The following is a 22,225-nucleotide window of genomic DNA, read 5'->3' on the forward strand; positions in this document are numbered from 1 at the left end:
TTTGCAAAAAGGAAACAAGAAAAACAAGAAACAGAAATAGGATCGAAAGAAATTTGTTCGAGTATTGCTACGCATAATGTCTGTTTTCTTTTCTTTTTTATTTTTTGTATATAACACCAACCAACAAACAAAGCGAATGAAGTAAAATCTTGGAATGGCGGTCGTTGCGTGTCGCGTACGCGGAAACGAATACGTATTTTCCCCTAACGTGTGAATTTCGTTTGTTGCAGGTTGTTTCAACAATGTCGGGGTGCATCCACGGCGCGACTATCTCGATTCAATTTTCTTTGGGGGCGGGACATCGCAATGCGGTCTCTCAGAAACGAGACGATACACTCACGTATACAATACATATAGAGACATAGACACATGGACGCATATGTGCACATAGGACACATAAGTGCAGATATACACTTACATATATATACACACGCACACGTGTGTGTATGTGTGTATGTGTATATGTGTATGTATGTAGACACAGATACATACACGTATAACAGATAAATTCACATACGGAAATACACGTACATATGTACGTAGCATGAGAAAGAGAGAGAGAGAGAGAAAGAGTGTGTGTGAGAGAGAAAGAGAAAGAGAGAAAGGCAACAGCGAGCTTACGTGCCAGTATCACGATCATCGTTCGATTCGATTGGGATCAAGGATCAAGACGGGTGTCGCCTGCCAGGATTGAATCGTCCTGCGGAAAAAGGAGATCGAACGGAAATGTGCACGTGGATGGTCTCTTCTCGGCCGGATAAAAGAGACATTTTCTTCTACGGGCATCTCGAGACCACCGAGACTATGAAGGATAAAGTGAGATGGACGGTAACATAGTGGAATAGAGAGAGAGGGGGGGAGGGGAGGATAGAAATAAAAAATGAAAAAGAAATTACGAAAAAATAAAAATGAAAACACGGAAAACTCGGCGTATTGAAGATTTGCGCGTTACTAAAAAAAAAAGAAAAGACGTAAAGAAAAATAGCAATTATATATATAAAGAGGGAGAGAGAGAGAGAGAGAGAGAGAGAGAGAGAGAGAGAGAAGGGAGAATTATTGTTTTTTGTCTCTCTCGTCATTGAATATATCTTCTCTCTCTTTCTCCTCTCGTTCTTATTATTCGTTAATTTCCTCGAACTCCCGCATCTCCTTTTCGGAGTGAACCAAACGATTAATCAGACGTTTTTCAAAAGAAAAGAAGAAAATGAATAAAAAAAAAAAAAAACAGAAATGAAAGAAAGAAAAGAAACTTTGTCGAATTTAATTCCGAAGCCGTCGAAGTTGAATGACAAATTTTTAACAAGCGAGTGTCATAGTAATCGTATTTATGTCATTCATAGATACCTTCTCATCGTTACGACTGTATGTTAAATAAAATTCAAAGAAAAAAAAGAGATAGAGTTACAGAGAGAAAGAGAAAGAAATAAGGTAAGAAAGAAAACAAGTGTTTGTAAGATAGAATGAGAAAAAGAAAAAGATTAATCAATCTCGATCGGTTATATATGAAATAAGAAAGAGAGAAAAATTACAGTGGAGTTTCGTAGAAACATTTTTATTATGTTACGATGACGTTAAATAAAATCAATGAGGAAACAGAGAGAGAGAGAGAGAGAGAAAGAGAGAGAAAGAAAGAAAGAAAGAAAAGAAAAGACATCAAGATGAAACAAAGATAATAATGTGATAGAAGAAAAAAGATTCAGACGCAACCCAATTCGAATGTACCAGAAATAGATTTAACCTTTCTTCCTGGTTTCCGTTGCATTTTTATTCCTTGTCAAGGATCGGAAAATCAGTTATTCAAACCGTACCACAACCATCAAATATATCCGAGATACATATTGAAAAATGGCATCCCTCACAAACCATGTTCTACTTGAATATTTCGATGAACTCTATTATTATTATTATTATTATTATTATTATTATTATTATTATCGTTATTACTATAGTTATATACTAGTATAGTGTATTACTATAGTATCAGCTGCAACTCCCTATCGAATCGAAACTCTTACGATTTTCTACGTCGTTGAATTTTCTATACTATTATATTTCTATCTCTCTATCTCTTTATCTCTCTCTCTTTCTCTCTCTCTATATATATATATATATATATATATATATATATATATATATATATATGTATATCTATCTATCTATCTATCTATCTATCTATCTCTTTTTTCAATGAAAATCTTTACTGTATTTTCTTCTTTTCTTCTTTCCCTTTTTTTCTTTTTTTCTCGTTTGCCGTAAATCGAATATCTATCTTTTCGTATAATATCGAATAACGGACAAGCAACCAAGCAAGCAAGCAAGCAAGAAAGTAAGCATGCAAGAAGAAGAAAAAGATGAAGAGGAAGAAAATGGGAGAAAAAGAAAAGACGAAATAAAAGAAAATAAAAATAAATAGGACAAAGAAGAAGAGTAAGAAGGAAAAGAAGAAGAAATGTAGTGGAGGATAATGAAGTGAACATGTGAGAAATTTGTGAGAAAACGTATCAAGAATCGTCGAGGACGTTATGCGTGTTAAGAGAAAAACAAAAAAAAAAGAAAAAAGACAAAAAAAAAAGAAAAAAAAAACAGAAATGTTTTATCCGTATAAATAATGATACATATACTTACACATTATATAAGTTAAATAAATTCGAGATTGCACAGGTGTAAGTACTTGCACGTACAGATTGACGAACGAACAAACGGACAGAACAAACAAACAAAGAATGAAAAGAAAAAAAAGTAAAAGAAAAAAGGAAAAAAGAAAGGAAACAAACAGACAAAAATAACACTCCTACGACACACGATATCGATCGCGATAAAATGTTATATATTTTTATATGTACATATGGCGTTCCTCGTTATCCTATTAAAAATATTAATATAATAACAATAAGATATACACATATTATATATATATATTTAAGTGAACTCGACGAAAGGCGGTAGATAGATAGATATAGATATATGTAGTAATCGATCGATCGCGAAAGCCGAGAACGAATAATTCCATTTTTGATTATATTTCCCAAAGGATATTTCCTGTGTAAAAAGATATGTACGAAAAAGATATATATATATATATATATATATATGTGTGTGTGTGTGTGTGTGTGTAGCAAGTACGATTGATCCAGGTACGAGGAAAATGAAAGGAAACGAAACGAAACGAGCGAAAATCGATAAAACACCAATAATAGGATCCAACGTTTCGTCTGTACTACTTACTTACTTACTTACTTACTTACTTACTTACTAACTCACTACTTACGGAAGAAATTTCTCGTCAAAACATTTCTAGATCCTCGAATAATTCAATACGATCGAATTTTGTATCCCCATTCTTACTCTCTATCTACCTATCTATATAACTCCCAACTCACCCCACTTCAATTTCATATCTCTTTCCGCGGTTTCACATAGAGCTTGATAATTAATTTAACGCGAACGTGTTCCACGAACTAGTAGTCGATTGACGTATGTACATATGTATTATCAAGAAAAAAGGTATTTTAATCGTTCCTGTCATATTCGACGTTTACTATCAAAATTCATATGCAATACACACATCATGTATATATGTATATACGTACGTATGTATGTACATGTATTATATATTTTCGATAGATCGCTTTCGCGATTTTTTTTCTCCTTTTGGGAGAGAAGGAATTTCTTTTTTTTTTTCGTTTTCATTTTCAGCATTTTTGTTCATCGATTTTCTTTTCTCCTTTTCTTTCTCTCTTTTATTCGCAAATTAAACTTTCAATCGCGATCGATCGATCATACGTTTGAAATAATTTGACGATGATCGATCGTTATTAATTGTCGTTACTTGGAGATATCGTTATCTTATCTCATTCGATCTCTCATCCTATGCGTTAAACTATTCAATTCGAATTATATTCGAGAACATCGATTGGTCAAGGGTCATCGATCGTGTGTTCCCTTTACGACCGAGAGAATCCTATTCGGAAACGCTTGATCCTCCTTATCGGCATTGTCTCTTAACCCCCACCCTCCTTACGTCATCCTTATCAACTATCCCTACTAACTACCATATATTATCTGTACAACCTAGCAATCGTACTTAATTGTTCCTTATCTTGCATCCCTTGTGTCGATCTCGTTTTCTTCTTCTTTAATATATACATATATATTCTTCTTTTTTAATAATTCTAATATTATCGAGAACAAAATCTAATTTAAAGTTATCGTTTCTTTTGAAGATCGTTTTATACGCAACGACGCGTTAATAATTATTAACGATAGAAATAATTGTTACGAATGAAACAACAAAGAAAAATATCTAAAAGCAATCGATCTATCAGAAATAATTTTTCGATTACTTCGTCGATGATCGATAGATCATTCTCCGATGATTTTCAAACTCGTTTCTAATATCGTTGCGATCGTGATATCGTTCAAAAACGAAATCTCGTTGGTATCGATTTTTTTCTTTTCTCTTTGACAAATTATTTCAAAACGTAATAATATATCGACAATTATTTAACGATGGAAATATTTTCTCTGAACAAAAAAGAAAAAAGAAATATATCTGAAAGCAATCTATTGAAAATTAATTGATTTCTAATGTCGAACACGATCTTAAAGATTCTTCTTCGAGGTTTCCCGGAAGATTCTATCGAATTTCTCTCTTTCTCTCTTTCTCTCTCTTTCTCTTTCTCTTTCTCTTTTTCTTTCTCAAGGATAGCAGTCACATTCCTTTTTACTTGAGAGTAAAGAAGAGAAGAGAAAAAAGAGAAGGTAAAGAAAAGCAAGAGAGCTTTTTTCCCTTCTCGAATGTCGATAATTTAACGTAGAAACAAGCTCCTGCGATTCCCCCTTGCTAGTAATTGGAAAAATTTTTCATTTATAGAACTGACTACTCTCTATCTTTCTCTCTCTCTCTCTCTCTCTCTCTCTCTCTGTGTGTGTGTTTCTCTCTCCATCTCTTTCTATCTCCCTCTTTCTCTTTTTTCTTTCTCTTTCTCTCTTTCTTCCTCTTCGTGATTCTTTCCTTTTCCGTTTGGCGATAGAAAAGCGAAAGAATGCAGGTAATTATCGTTGCTCTTCGTGTCTTCGTAAAAAAGAAAGAAAGAAGGAAAGAAAAAGGAAAAGAGAGGGAGAGAGAGGGGAAAGAAAAAAAGAAAGAAAGAAAGGAAGAAAGAAAGTTAAGAACAAGTACAACGAAATAATGGAACAAGTGTCTAGGCAAAGAAGAAGGTAAAAAAAGAAAAAGATAGAAAAAAGAAAGGAAAAGAAAATAGAGGAGAAAAAAGAAAAAAGCAGAAGATGGGAGAAAAAAATGACTTTAAAAAAAAATGGAAAGAGAAAGAGAGAGAGAGAGGAAAAAAGAAAATAATATTCACTCCGACAACGAGTATATCAACGTAGTCTTCGTATTATCTTTGTAATAAATATTAACGTGTATAAACTACGTATATTCTTTCTCTCTCTCTCTCTCTCTCTCTCTCTCTCTCTCTCTCTCTCTTTCTATCTCTTTCTCTCTCTCTCTTTCTATCTCTTTCTCTCTCTCTCTTTCTCTCTCTCTTTTTTACGCGCTCGTGAGACAAATTATATAATTCTCGAACGAGTAAAAGAAAGAAAGAAAGAATAAAATAAAGAAAAAAGGGACGATATATGTAACTTAATTGAAACGATAACTATTGTATATAAAATGTATGAATTTACAAGAACGTTTTGTGTGAGATATATATATATATATGTATATGTATATGTATATGTATATATTGAATTTTCAAATCGTGATTCAATGTGTTTGATAATTCCTTTAGGGCAGAAAATAATTCCCTTTCTGCGGTTGCAACCAGTCAATACGAGCGTATGTGTGTGTTAATCATCTAGCGAGAAATCAATTTCCTACAATTCGAAAATATTTTTCAGATATAAACGTTCATTCGTATTACTTACTCTCTTGTTTGTTCGTTTCTTTCTTTCTTTCCTTCTTTTAGTCGTAAAAATCTCGTATAAACGAACGGGCTATGTGTGAGTATGTATGTGCGCGCGTGCGCGTGTGTGTGTATGTCGATTCATCATTGAAAAAAAAAAATTTAAAAAAAAGGGAAAGAAAAGAAACAAAAATCGACATTTTTGTTTTTTTTAATTTGTCCTGGAATATCGTAGACACCGCGTATCGTTCCTCCTCGTACCTGGCCTATGTAAAAGAAAGAACGTTTATGTGAGTTATTTATTCAGAAATTGTATAGTTGTGTTTGTATTTATCAAATGAAGAAACACATATACGGACACGCACACTCACGCGCACACGCACATTAACAACATTCAAAGGAAAACTACACTGCAAGCGAAACCAAAGAAATCGTATTCCGAGATAAGTACGTAATTTTTAGGATAAAGACTTTTTCTGCGTTTAAACGATAAGAAAAAAGGAAGGAAGGAAAAAGGAAAAACGAAAAAAAGAAAAAAGAAAAAAAAACGTAAAAAAAAAAGAAAATACCAAGAATGAAAGAAAATTAATAATAATAATTATTATTATTACAATAATTATAATGATAATGATAATGATAATAATAATAATAATAATAAGAATAATAATAATAATAATATTAACAGTAATAATAACAGTAATAATAATTATAATTATAATTGTAACGATAATGATAATGATAATGATAAATGAAAGATGGTCTCTCACGCATTTACAGACGTCACCCGACGCTGTATAAATAAGATAAAACAAAGAGGGGAAGAAAAATGAAAAAAATTGATAAAAAGTTGGGTGAACGGGAGAAAGTAATGATTGTAAAACAATGAAATACGAAAATGACGAAGGTTATGTCTAAATATAAAGTTTGAGAGTCGTGTTATTAAACAAACAATTTCAAGGAAATGATAAAACTCACGTTCTATTCATGAATTATTTCTTTCTTCGTAAAAACTCGCAAAAGAAAGAGAGAGAGAGAGAGAGAGAGAGAGAGAGAGAATGAAATAATGTATTATAAATACACATACTCACAAAGAATTCGTATCTCTTGTCCGATTAATGAACACTTGCATATAACCAAGGATAAACAGATTCGAGTGATAAAGTGATGTGCGATAAAGTGTGAAGTAGAAGAAGTAGAAGAAGAGGAAGAAGAAAATGAAGAAGCAGGAAAAGAGGAAGAAGAAATACCAACATCGAACGTTTGACGTATCGCGTTTATACTACCTTCTTTAGTAATGTCGAACGATAAGAAATTTAATTGTATATTTATCGTTGACTTTTGCAAATCTTATTCTCTTCCATCCTATATATTCCCTCATTCTATCAATTTTTTGTTTCTTTTTTTTATTTTCTTCTTTTATTATTTCTTTTTTTTCCGTAATTTATTTCTATATCTCATTATGCCTATAATTAATCATAAGCATAAATTTTCTTTTTTTTTTTTGTTTCTTACTTTTTCTTTCTTCTTTGTCAATATATTTCTAAATTATTTTATCATTTTAAATAGAACATCTGCGTGATCATAGCGATTTGTTTTCTAATCCGATTTTGAATTTCGACGTATGATGATACTCGAAGAAAGAAAATATTAATTATCTCGTTGATCGCTTAAAGCTATCACTTTCATCTTGTCAAGCGTATATAAATTGCATTTTAAAAATTATCTTTCGATCGATTGACGAGGGACGAATAGGAGCGACCTATATTTTTTTTTTTTCGTTTGCAAAAATATTCATTTATGAGAATTCATTAGAGAAAAGATCACTTAGAAAATGCATATATTTACATCTAAATATCTGCATACTTTGTACTGCATTCTCCATGCTTTTATATTAATTATTTACGTTTTGTTTGATTTAGTTGCAGAGAGAATGTCAGTGCATGAAAATCGAAAGAGTGTTATTTGTTCCCTTTGAAATTATTTCGATATCGACCCGACCAAAAGGAGACACGAGTATCATCGAGACTCGATTTTGCAGGTAAAAATATATACGTGTCGATTGACATGAAATGAAAAAAAGAACGGAAACAGGAAAACGGAAAAAAAAGGGAAAAAAATATTACGAATAAATAAAAGCGAAGGTAAGTGAGAACACTTTTCTAAAACGACAAGCCTACGTTCGAAAAGCTTCGTTCGAATGGAAATCGATCGTTGAAAGGAAAAAAAAAAAAAGATAGAAAGGAAAAAAAAAAGAGACATTCGTATTTTCATTAATTTCATTTTGACCATGCGGAGATAACACCGCGTGCTTCGGAAATAAAATTTATGGTAGAATAATTTTCGAGGAAGGTCTTTATCCAACAGAAAAAGAGAAAGAGAGAGAGAGAGAGAGAAAGAGAAAAGCTTCCAGAGAGAACTAGAAAAGCAAAGTTGGTTTAACGTAAAATACGAACATTTGAAATTTTGGCTAGGCTTGATAAAGTTTATTATTTTGCATATTTCAAATGTACTCGGTTTAGTTTTGTTAGTAACATGAATTCAAAACTTTTCCCTTATATATATATATATATATATATATATATATAAATATTTGTGTATCTATCTATCTATCTATCTATCTATCTAACTAACTATCTATCTATCTCTATCTGTTTTTCTCAAGCAAGATAGTTCTATCACAAAATCTAAGCGCAAAATACCACGGACATATTAAGTCGACCAGATTGGTACGCTCGACCTGGATCTAAATACATTCCGCAGACGTTCCTATTGTGAGGATATCAGACTTGTGGAACGCCACAGATTACTGCTCGTCGAGAGTCGATTATTCGATCTTGAATAGAGCGTTCATCTTCTCTCTCTCTCTCTCTCTCTCTCTCCCTCTCGAATAGTAAGATCAGTCTATTTGATGATAAAACATATTTTTATAATTCTCTGACGAAACGGGCAAAATATATATAATGTTAGACAGATTTATTAAAATTTTATAGAAATAAAAGAAAAAATTTATAATATTAAATATTTAAATTGCAATATCCATGTTAGATCAAGTGTTAGAAAATTTGACTAACACGTGCACGCACATACATATCTATATATATATGTCTGAATTAATCGAAAATTTGATGAAAACTTTTTACACAGATCTGTACAGGTTTTGCTCGCCCATCGGAGAATTAGTCAAAGAGATTATCGAGGAATAATAGAAAGAAAGAAAAAAAAAGGGAAAAGAAATGAAATAAAAAAAAAGGAGATATGGTAACAAAAAAAAAAAGAATAATTGATCTCGTAGAATTAACAGACGAATTAAAACGTTACGATTTTCCGATTAATGTCGATGATTGAATACGTCCCTTTGAATTGTTTTTCTTTTTTTTTTTTTTTTTAATTCGTTTTCTTTCTACTTCTATCTTTCGTTTACTCCACCGTCCTACTTTAATAAAGCCCGCATTTTCCGAATGGCGTGATTACCCCGATAAAATGGTACTCGAAAATTATCGCGAACCAGCAGATGCACACACTCCGATATCATTAAGGTCCGATTGAAAATAACGTTTTAATTGTTCGACCGGTATTAAACGGGATTTTATTATATTTCTTTTTCTCTTCTCTCTCTCTCTCACTTTCTCTCTCTTTCTCTCTCTCTCTCTGTCCTTCTCTGTCATTGTTACGGTCGCGGTTGAATACTTGATTTTATACGTACGATTAAATCGGTATTACTACTACGTTCGACATTAACGCTGGTTCTATCGTTGGGTATTAAAAAAAAAAAAGAAAGAAAGAAAGAAAAAAGAATTGCATTAAATTATTCGTTCGGATATTAATTCGTGTATTATTCCTATCGATCGAATAAACATGAAATCGCAGTGACGATGTTTTCCTTTTTATTTCTCCGTTGTTTTCTTTTTATTACTTTGTGTATTTATTTTGTTTTTGATTCATCGTAAATTGTAGGTTTAATAATTATCAATTTGTGACTCATTCGTTCATTCGATTTCGATAGAATCGTAATAGACGATTATAATGTACATGATTATCGACAAATGATTTAGGTTCTCTCACTCACTCACTCTCTCTTTCTCTAACACTCCATCTATTTATCTCTCTCTCTCTCTCTCTCTCTCTTTCTCGGTTGTTCAATTCGAAAGCGCCTATCTATCTATCTATCTATCTTTCTCTCTCTCTCTCTCTCTCTCTCTCTCTCTCTCTCTCTCCCCCTCTCTCTCTTTCGTTCAGTTCGAAAACGCAATGTCATTAATCGACGATACCTACGTATTCTCGCTCCCATGAACAAAGAGAGAATCAAATGAACAGGGAGAATTCATAAGTGGCGTTCTAACCACACGATTCTATCGTTTATGAGGAGTTACCTAGTTATTACCTAGTTGATGGAATTTCAAGCGTTAAACGTTAGAAAAATTGATATCTCGTTTCAGGTAATCTAATCGTAAATATTTGACCGAACGATTTAATAAAATATTCTGTCTATCAGAATCGATGCGGTTTCGTATTCGATAAAAATTTTCTCTATTTTTCACGCGCGATATGGAAAGGAAAAAATAAAATTCTTTGTGTTTTTTTTCTTTTTTCAAAGAAGAAGAGAGAGAGAGAGAGGGAGAAGGGTTATAATTTTTTCATGGGCTTTCGTTCTCGTCGAAATTGAAAAATAATCTTAGGTTCGAATAAAAATTGATCGATCGAAAATTGAGAAAGTTTGTAAGTTTTATCGAAATGTTCTGTTTCTCCCTCTTTCTTTCTTTCTCTATCTCTGTCTTTCTCTCTCTGACTTTCTCTTACTGAAGGAAGGAGTATCTTTGATCTAGGCACATAAAATATATGGGGCGTAAAATAGTTGTAGCGTATGCCATTGATCAAATCCAAGCGATCGAGGCCGATATCGAGCCGATCTATGAAATTCAATGAGATCATATAAGAAAAAGAGAGAGAGAGAGAGAGAGAGAGAGAGAAAGAGAGAGAAAGAGAGAGAAGAAAGTCAAGGACGAAATTTATTCGTTTCTATCGCGGAAAAGATGCAGGGAGGACATAAAATGTGTATCTTCTATATTATTCTAGGGATTTTTCTATATGGGAATTTTAGCTAGCCAACTATATATACACACACACACACACACACACACACACACACACACGTAATATTTTTCTCATAGAAAATACAGAAGAGAAAAAGATTTATTTTTCTCTAACATAAATTTAAAAATTGTTGTGAACATTACGCCCTCAGTATTTCCTTCCTTTTCTTTCTCTTTTTTCTGCGTTCTCTTAATTGCGAAAAAATCTAGGAAATTTATCGAACCTATCCTTTTCTTTTCCCGTTCATTTTCTTTTTTTTTCTTCTTCTTTTTCTTTGCTACTTTGTCTCTTTACTTCAAACAAAACTAATTCGACGATCTCACGCCTAGACGGCGACGAAACAAAAGGTTTCCTTTGCGTTCTTTAGAACTATTAAAGTTCGTTAACGAGTGTGTAGTAATCATCGACCCTTTGAAAAAAAAAAAAAGGAAAAAAGAAAAAAAAATATTTTCGAGCATACAGTCGTGAGAAAAAAAAATAAATTTAAATCATCGTACTAACACGTTTGGAACAAAAGAGAACGTTTCACGCTTTTTCGCTTCTATGCAGAGAAAATACGTGTATGTACTTACACACACATACACATTATATATATATACATATATACATATATATATATGTATATATATATGTATATATATATATATAAACACGTTACAAACGCGAAGACACGTGTAAGCAGGGTTATATATTTCCTTTTATACCAGCTACATCTTTCTACGTGAGCGAACATCGGACCTGTAAAGATATACTAGGTTATATCGTGGAAAGTGTGTGACCAACCCAAAGATCCGTTTCCTCTCAATCAGCCACTTTGTGATCACCACCGACTGTCAGCTTTTCTACGTCTATTTCTTTTCCTGAGATTTTCCACTTCGAGTCCGGTCACCATCCTTTTACCACAGTAATATCTTCTCCTTCCTCCTTTCGCTTGTACCATCCATATTTCCTTTCGTTTCGATGCTGCATCTTACATCTCTCTCTCTCTCTCTCTCTCTCTCTCTCTCTCTCTTTTTGTCACGAAGACTGTGCCCTCTATAACCTCTTCTCTTTCGAAGGACCCTCTCCGTTCCGATTCTCTACCATTCATTTTTCTTCTCTCTTCTTTCTTTTCATCTTCACAGGCCCGACTCGACCCGACCCGATCCGATCCGATCCGATCCGTTGCTACTGCTATTTCTGCTACTGCTTCTGCTTCTACTTCTGCTACTCCCACCACCCTCCTCCCTCCTCTCTTTCCCCATTCTTACCGCACATTCGTCTCGTCCTACCCTAAATCCTCGTACCACTTTTAACTCTTACCATCAGCATCGCCACCACCATCGCCATCAACACTACTACTACCACCACAACCATCGCCATTGCCATCAACCAACACCACCACCACCATCACTATCTTTCCACCCCTCTCATACTCGTACACTTTGTTCGTCTCCCTAGAAATTCTCTTCTCTCGTCCCTCTCTACTCGGCCATCTAAGTTAGGTATTCCGATCACATCTCAAAGTCGCCATTTTGAATCCTACAAGACAAGCAAGTAAAACTACGATCTCGTTTTTCGACGTAAATTTTTTTCTTTTATTTTTTTTTATATATATATATGTATATAACTTTCATCAATGAAATAAATATAATACGTGTGTTTATAATGATTTGAAATATTTTCTAAGATAGTCGATTGAAAACAAATATAACGTAATATGCTATTTTATCTCGTACTATCTCCTATTGTAAATTCGTACGAAACTTCAGTTAAAGTTTCGATTATGAGTAGTAGTAAGTAGTAGTAGTAAGTAAGTAGTAATAGTAATAGCAATAGTAGTAGTAACGTGATTTCATGATATAATTATTTCGATATACCGAAGAAACTGAGAAAGAGAATTCCTGATTTCACATCGATATAACGTGAAACGTTCTCGTCGTCGTCGTCGTCGTCGTCGTCGTCGTCGTCGTCGTCCTCTATTGTACGTTGAGAAGCTTCTAACTGACGCTAATTAATATCACGATGTCATAGAACGCATTATGCCTTTACTCCTCGTGCTTTAATTAACGGTTTGTCGTTAAACGAAAACTTTCTTTCTTGAATATTTTCCAATTAATAATATCGAATTGAATTTATTACGTTGCACGTAATATGTACGTACCATTGTCGTTCATAATTTTATTTTGAATTTTTATTTCAATTCTCTGGGTCTGACAAAAATTCGAATAAAATTCGTTTCTTTCTCTTTCGATTATTAAGTACCGAGTGAGAGAGGAGGGGGTGGTAAGGAAGAAAAACGAATATTTGGGATGACCAATGGGCCAAAAAATGGGGATAGAAAATAATGCCTTTTAACATCCTCTACGTGAACTGTGAACGAAGCCGCAATGGAACGCGAATTAGTTTTGACGAGCACGTTCAAATGATCCAGCAGACCACCAAGATGGCGAGTACACGAGCGATGGTGGTGGTAGCGGTGGTGGTGTGGTGATAGTGGTGATGGTAGTAGTGATGGTAGTGGTGGTTGCCTACCTACCTACCTACCTACCTACCTACCTACTCGTTCGAATTTCCCAGCGTTATTCCCCGGAGATACGTCACCCCTAGATGACTGATTCAATTTTTCTCCGTGATACGTGCGTGGTACGACGATGTTAGGTAAATCAATTTTCGAGAGAGAGAGAGAGAGAGAGAGAGAGAGAGAGTCCTTCTCGTACTTGCACTATTCGTCATGTCGCCAAAAATACTGGAACATTTTTTTTCCATTGATTTTTGTCGATTATTTCTCTCTCTCTTTCTCTTTTTCTCTCTTTCTTTTTTCTCTCTCTTTCTCTGTCTTTGTCTCTGTCTTTCTATCTTAGTCTCGATCATCGATCAAATCGATTATCTCGATTATTTTACTTCTCACAAAAAAATGTTTATATATTTCTTGGAATTTTTACTTTTTTTTTTATTCAACAATTTTCTCTTTCGCCTTTTCGTTTATACGAATCGTTCATTCACGTCTAATCCTTTATCATTCGTGCTTTTTCTTTCTTTCTTTTTTTTTTCTTTTTCTTTCATGTTTGTTTTTCATTTATTTTTTTTTTTCTTATTTGTTTTATTTTCGAGGGTAAAGATTCTCCCCGCGTATATCTGTCCGCGTATTAACATTAATAAAAAGTTTTTGCTCGATTAAAAGGGATAGATATGAACATCTGAGTGTAATCATTCGAGGAAAAATAATAATCGTGCAATTTGCTCACCGCAATATCAATATTATCTTATTATCAATAGGAATGATGAAATTGTTTTCGATAATTTTACGACGATCGTAAAAATAGTAATTAACAAAAGAAAGAAAAAATCTGAAATTTTAATTGTGAAATCCTCGGAACCACTTCTCTCTGTTCTCTTCAAAAGCATCATTAAATGTAACCGAATTACATTCCGAAAGAAGAAATTACGATTCGAATCGATAATCATAAAAATTAATCAGAACAAATTTAACTCTGACCCCTTGGTAGATACACAATTATCCGTTATCCCTTATCTCGAATCTTCATTAAACTTATCGGGTACGTTCGAAATAAGAATTCCTGAATTCTTCTGTTATCAATAGAAATTAAAATATAATACCAATCGATAATCATAAAAACGAATCAGAACAATTTTAACTACGACCTCCATTCGGAAATAAAGTTATTTGTTCTCTTCGATCTTCATTAAAGGAAATGAAGGATATTTGAATCCTTTGTTATCAATAGAAATTAAAATATGATTTCAGTCGATATAATATTAAAATATAAAATATAAATTCGTATAATTTTAACTCTGAGATCGGAACGACTTTCCTCTTTCTGTCTCTCTTTCCCTCTATCTCTCTCTCTCTCTCTCTCTCTCTCTCTCTCTTTATTCTCTTCGGTCTTCTTCATTAAACGTAGATATGCAAAGTTTCCATATGTGACACGATCGTCCATAACGAAATACGAAGTGAAACAATAATAACGCGTTTTGGTCGTCGTTTAATTGAAACGACACCCGGATGAGACCGCTGATAGAACTGAGAGAATAAAAGAGAGAGAGAGAGAGATAGAAGAAAAAAGATAAAAATAGAATAGAAAAAGCAGGAGGAGAAGGAGAGAACGTAACGGATCGAAAGGGGTGGATGTGTTAGAGTAAAATAGAGAGAGAAGAAGAAAAGGTAGGGTAGGCCAATGGTACATATATAAACGGAATATATTAATTTTCGTGGAACACAAGAGCTCGCTCCTGCTGTCGCGAATAAATTTTCAAACTAGCCATACCCCGAAAACTTTGTCATGCCAGATCGACTCGAAGTTTCGAATCTGCCAGACTCTTTTTCCTCCCTCTCCCTCCCCTTCTCTTCTTCCACCCTTTCCATTACCCCTCTATTACTCTTTTTTCTTCTACCAAAACGTCAATGCTCTTTTACTTACTCACCGATACCATTTTGCTATTCCACTTTCAAATCTTTTTGGATTTTCTCTCTCTCTCTCTCTGTTTCTCTTTGTTTGTCTTTTTCGGTCTCACTTTTTCTTTTCTACTTTATTAACGTCTCTGATCATTACACGTGTTTCTCTATATACGAGTGCGTAACTGCGTATGTATTTATACACGTATCGTACACACGTCGAACATATAACATACTTTTATTTGGAATTCGAAAGAAGCTTAAAGAGAGGGAGAATGTTAAACCAGGTACCTGTATTAGAAATTCGATAGTATAGAAATTCGAGTTTGCATAGAGACTTTCTAACCAATTCACGCCTCTATTCGATTTTCAAATGAATTAGGTAACGCTTCCGACACGAATAACGAGAAAACTTTCCTATTCCTGATTGAAATAGTTACTCTCTCTCTCTCTCTCTCTCTCTCTCTCTCTCTCTTTTCACTATTTTTTTCTTTTTTTTTTTTCTTTTGGATCTTCTATTATTTCTATTTGATATAGTATAATTCAAGAACTATTGAATGAGAAATAGAAAAAGACAGAGAGAAATGCTCGGATGTATAAACGATTTGATTATTATAATTTATAACCAGTAGTTTGAAACGATTATGAATATGAATTTCGTTATATGCATGCTGCCTGAATAAGTTTAATTCGGACACTTCGGAGTAGCAGCAACCATATTCTATCCCATAAATCTGTTTACCTATGTCACGAAGTTGGATTTACATCTGTGTATGTAGTATATATTAAACGAGCAACTTCTCCTTCGAGTTTTTGAAATAAAGTCTGGATCAGTAGAATAGTATTAATGATACGATAGAAAAAGTATTTAATATCGTTAGGAAGGATCGATCGTTAGATCGATAGAGAAAAATTAATAGAATAAAGGAAATTACATACTTGTAAGGTTTAACTTGTATATTGTGTTGAAAATATTTCATACTTTAAAAAATACAAATAAAGCGAAACGTCGTTGAATATATTTTCAAATTGTTTATTATAATATATTCCGTATATGAAAGTTTTCATTTTAATATTAGAAACTAAATTTAATACGTAGAATTTTACAAAGGTTGAATTTTGAAATAAATAACTCGTTCGAACAAATTTCAAATATTACTAATATATATATATATATATATATATATATATATATATATGTATGTATGAATATATATTTTCTCAGAACAATTTTAATAACAAAATTAAAATTAACATAATACTCTGTGAAACTTTTAATTTATATCAAGCATCAGTTTGATATTATTTCATTAATTTAATACGGAATGAATCATTTCGGATATTATTCTCGCAAAATATATATATATATATATATATATATATATATATATATATATATTGTGAGAACAATTAGTACCATATATTCAAGGACTCGAGAAGTTTGGCCACTTCTCGAAACACCTTAGGGTATTTCGAAATAGTCTTACTTCTCTCCCTCTCTCTCTTTCTCTCTTTTCTTTCTTTCTTTCTTTCGAAGAAGAGGAAGAAGAAGAAGAAGAAGAAGAAGAAGACAGTAACTTTATCCAGAAGACGTGCTCCATTTTATTCCGTTATTTTGGTAATAGTTAGACCGAAAACGAAGAAGAGAGGAAGAAAGAGAGAGAGAAAGAGAAAGAGAAAAGGAAAGAAAGAGAGAGAAGAAGAAGAAGCATCTGTAGAGATGGTAAGACGGCTCGCTAACGTTCTACTTAGATTTCGCTTGATGTGTTCCATTACGTAAGGAAGTCTTTCACGACCCTGTTATCCGAGTTTCCAAGTTTCCCAAGAAGTTAGGAGATACGTTAGAGCAGATGCGAGGACGCAACTATTAAGGACTCTCATCTTCCTCGATGCTTACGAATCTTTCGATTATGAGACAAATATATAATATATATGAATATATATAATAATAATGATAATAATAATAATAGTATATATATATATACATGTATATATATGTATGTATGTTATGTACGTTAATAAGCCAATCGTTAGAATAATACGAATGAAATTCTCAAATTTCTGATGTTATAAAAATTTTATCTTACTCGATGTAAAATTGTACGTATAGTTTGTGAAATTAAAAAATTATATTTATATTATATATATATATATATATATATATATATATATATACATACATAAAATATCAACAAATCTCTCGTTAGAATAATACCAATAAAAAATTTCGAAAACTCTTTTAATCTTATACAAATTTTATCCCGGTCGATATAAAATTTTAGATGAAGTTTATCGTATAAAAACATTTATTAAAAATACATATAATACGTTTGAAATATCTATATTCTTCCATCTCTTTTTCTCTCTTTCTCTCGCATACATATACGCTTACACGCACCCAACCATATTCCTTTCATTTTAGTCGGAAGCCTCTATGTGGTAAGACCCAAAGCGATCGATATTACTTGCTCTCTAACGTGTATCGCGTAATTATAATAGAACGCAAAGTACTTACTCTGGCAGGCTAATTGGCCGCGCATTTCGTCGCTTTCAAACGCCACATAGAGCAGCAGTCGTTTCATTAAATCCCATTTGAAACACGTTCAAAGCATAACCCATATATACATACATACATACATATATATATATATATATATATATATATATATTCTATAATATTTCCCATCTTTCTCCGTTCGTAGCGTTTAATCTATTTTGAAAGAAAACTTTTCGTCAAAGAGTTCGGCCAAATATCACGGACGTTTTTTAATATATCGGAATCTCTCTCTCTCTCTCTCTCTCTCTCTCTCTCTCTCTCTCTTTCTTTCTCTCGTTAAAACGTCGCTCTGTAAAACCTTCATATCAAAATATTTGATTTTTCCTGAAAAAGTAGGATCAAAGTTTTTCGTTTAATTTTTTAATTTTCTTTTTTCCTCTTTCCTTTTTTTTTTCTTTTTCCTTTCTCTTCCCTCTTATTTTGCTTTCCTATCTGACAAACTGATCGTTCCGTTCACGTCCAAAAGGTATAAATCGTAGACGACATCGAGGCATACTAAGTATTCATTCATCCCAATCCCCCAATCCCCCAATCCCCCAGTTCCCCTAAAATTTATCTTAATTCATTTTAATTAATATCGTTTGTCTTTGCTCCCGTCAAACATTTAAATATCAAGCGCTCGGAGGGTAAGACTTGTTATCAGTTATATCGTTAGACTCCTATAAACTTACTGTACTTCTTCTCTCAACTATCTTGAAACGTCCGAACGAAGAACCACGTTTCGTTACTTTTTATATCGTCTTTTTTTAATTAATCATTAGAATACTTTATTAGATATCTTGGAGAGATTACGAAAAGGAATATTAATGTTATCTCGAAATTAGTATTTGTTAAAGATATCTTATGAAAAATATACGATATAACTATATCGTATATTATATATATTTATATACATATGTATGTATGTATGTATGTACGTATATATAGATTATCAGATAGTTGTGATTTTTATAATTTATAAATTGTTTAAAGAAACAAAAAAAAAGAAAAAGAAAAAATATTAATCATTGCAATCTTCAAATATTTTTCTACTTATATTTAACGACAAGCAATAAAGCTTTTTTCTCTTCGTTTTTTTTTTAAAATCCAACAAATGAAAAAATTTAGTTTAATCCAAAGTCAGAGGATTATCCATTGAAGAGATCCTTCTCCTCTTCGAGCAGATAAATTGAACCAACGCACATTCGTGTTACTATCCAACAACGGAATCGTATTTCCTCGTACGAATCTTCTCCCGATCCGTATCCAGCCCCTATCTCATTGAACACACCACGTTCTATTAGCAAAACGAAGTCCACCAAGTTATCTAGCTCGAGCTTTGCAAAGCTTCGACCTCGTTTAAATGAAAATTAGAGTATGAATTCGTGTCGATTAACCTAATTGCTATTAATTCTGTCTATTCAGGAGTATTCAACACCTATGAAATTTCACAGAATCTTTAAACGATCAAAAGATTATTTCGTTCTGTAAAAGTCGAAACAAAAAAAAAAGGGGAAGAGAATTGTTGATGCTAAAATAAAAGAAAGAAAAAAAAAAAAAAAAGAAAGAAAAGTTTTAATAAATACCATTAGTCGGTTTTGTGAATGAAAAAAATCGCAGATGATTCCTTTATGATACTTCGGCTTGAAAAATCCGAGAGAAAAGTTCAATAAAACGTGTACTCATTATATAACGAAGCAAAAAATAATGTATAGAAAATTGTGAAAAAAATAAAAAATAAAAATAAAAATGAATAAAAAAGAAGAAAAATAAAGAAATCATGTCTTATTAGCGTAATACCGAATAACCAGGGCACTGATAGAAAGCACTCTTAATATATAAAGGCTGTAAGAACGTCTCTCTCCCTCTCTCTCTCTTTCTCTATCTTTTGAACGTCTTCTCTATCGTCAGATTGCAGACGAATGTGAACTGAAAGAGAGAAGCGTAATACGGTGCAATTTGGAATGCAAAGGACGTTGCACAACTTTATGTAGTAAGAAGCTTCGAAACTTCGACTCGAATGATGAGCTGTTTCTGAAGATAGGAGAGATTCTCTCGATTTGTTGCAATAGAAAATGAAATAAATGATGGCGACTGAGGAAGGGGTTTGAGCAGGGGAAAATAGAAATAACGTTCTTTAAGGCGGCCCCAGTAAAAGTTTTTAACCTTTTGAATGATCCGAAAAGAAGAAGAAGAAGAAGAAGAAGAAACGAGGAAAGAAAAAGAAAAAGAAAAAGGAAAAAAAAAGAAAAGGAAAGAAATATTTCATTCACAACAATTTCGACAAAAGATCATGTCGATTTTTAAAATCGTTCGTAGAACTTTTGAGCCACCCTGTATCACGTAATAGTACTGCAATATCGTACAAGTCATTCTCTCTCTGTCTCTCTTTTTTCTCTTTTTCTAATACGTATGATAAGGGAAATAAAATTTTCGCGATCGTAATAGCATTTTTCTTCTTTTTCTTTTTCTTTTTTTTTCGTTTTTTGAGATGTAAAAATTATTCGACGAAAAATTTTCGACGAAGTCTTCGTCGATATCAAAGGGTGTCCACGAGTTTTATCTAACTTTCGTGAACATCGAATTGTTTGTATAATAACGTCGAGTTTATATTATACGTCAGCATTTTCTCTCTCTCTCTCTCTCTCTCTCTCTCTCTCTCTCTCTCTTTCTCTTTTGTGCATCGGTTAAAACTTAATCGTCTCTTCTCTCGATAAAAGAACAAGTGTCATCGAGGACGAAGAGTACTCATGGCGACGTATATCGAGGTCGAGTTAACTAGACCGTGTCATTAAAAGAACGATTTTCAGGTTTGCATGCGATATAAAAAAAGAAAAGAAAAAGAAAAAAAAATTTTAATTTGAAATAACAAAAACGTTCCATTTGAAACAACCATTTGAAAAATTATTTATGCAATCAATCGCGCTCATTGATGATCACTGTATTAAGAAGAGAAAAAAAAACAAAAGTTCGAGATTACGATCGAAAGAACGAAAAACTTTGAAACGTTGGTTTCCATCGATCCTTGATGTATTTTCGATCTAATAAATCCTTAAACGGATCTTTAAACTCTTTCTTGTATTTGCATTTTACTTGAAATCTTTTTAAACAATACGTAAAGAAGAAAACAAGATGTACGATTTTAAATTTTAGTTGACATCTTTTCTTATGTTTCATGTATCATCTACATAAACAGATACTTGCTTTAAAAAATATATATATATATATGTATGTATGTATGTATATATATTATCGACGACTAATGTCGCAACATTTTCTCGTCAACGGAAGTTTCTTTCGCGAGCTTTTTTTTCGAATGACTTTATCGTCGTCGTTTGATGCGAAGTGGTGAGAATGCAAATGCATCTCGGTACCACCAAAGAAAAGAGAAATTCTCCGTTGAAAAAGTTTTTCGGCTTAGTTTATTCAGAGATAGTAAAGGAACGAATTCGTAACGTAGAACAGATCAGTAGGATGAAGTTCGAAGCTCGAAATCGACCGTAAGAAATATCTCTAAGAGAAGTCTGATAAAGCTTTCTCTCTCTCTCTCTCTCTCTCTCTCTCTCTCTTTCTCTCTCTCTCTTTGTCGGACCTTTGAAGCGAACTTAATGTCTGAACGCTGAGTTCGGAAGCGCGGCTAGTGATTCTTGTAAAATCGATCGGCCCCACAGCTAAGACGTTCAAAATCTTCCAGTCTGATCGCTTTGTTTCGGTGAATCCAAGTGAACAAAATACCAGATCGTTAGCGAAGTGTTATCGTGGAAATTCTCCAATTGAATTTGCGTGGATAATTTGTAAGAATAAAAAAGAAAAGAAAAGAAAAGGAAATAATACTTCCTTTTGATTATTATTATAAGAAAAATTTCATTACAAGGTATACTCGATTGACCGATAAATAAATGTTTAGAACATTGAATTTTTTACATTTAAATAAATAACGCCAATATATTTTTCTCATGAATTGTTTGAATATTTTATATCTAGATGAATAATCATTATAATATAGTACGTTTATTTTATATATTGAACGAATGTTTGTATACGATTATCACGATAATGATTTCCTTTTTTTTCTTTTCTTCTTTTTTTCTTCTTTTTGTTGTATCCCTATCTATAAAAAATATCTGATGTCTCATATTCCGAATAAATAACACCGTGATATTTTTTTATTTGAAAATATTTTATATCTTATATATATATATATATATATATATATATATATATATATATATATGAAACTCTAAAGTAATGATAAAAGTAACATTTTCGTTTCTAAAAGAGACGAATGCTCTCTGA

The 22,225-nt window shown here is 32.6% G+C and overlaps 1 protein-coding gene across 7 annotated transcripts in view; it reads left to right on the forward strand.

Annotated features, from left to right (window-relative positions):
• The window catches only part of LOC127066163 (putative uncharacterized protein DDB_G0277255), a 295,758-nt gene extending 288,758 nt beyond the window's left edge, over positions 1-7,000 (forward strand). For all 7 annotated transcript variants that reach the window (XM_050999553.1, XM_050999560.1, XM_050999558.1 and 4 more), the window contains one exon: positions 231-7,000. The gene's annotated coding sequence lies outside the window, so the exon portion shown is untranslated. The remainder of the gene's footprint in view (positions 1-230) is intronic.
• Positions 7,001-22,225: the final 15,225 nt, after the last annotated feature.

The sequence above is a fragment of the Vespula vulgaris genome, chromosome 9 (assembly GCF_905475345.1).
Source record: "Vespula vulgaris chromosome 9, iyVesVulg1.1, whole genome shotgun sequence".
NCBI lineage: Eukaryota > Metazoa > Arthropoda > Insecta > Hymenoptera > Vespidae > Vespula > Vespula vulgaris.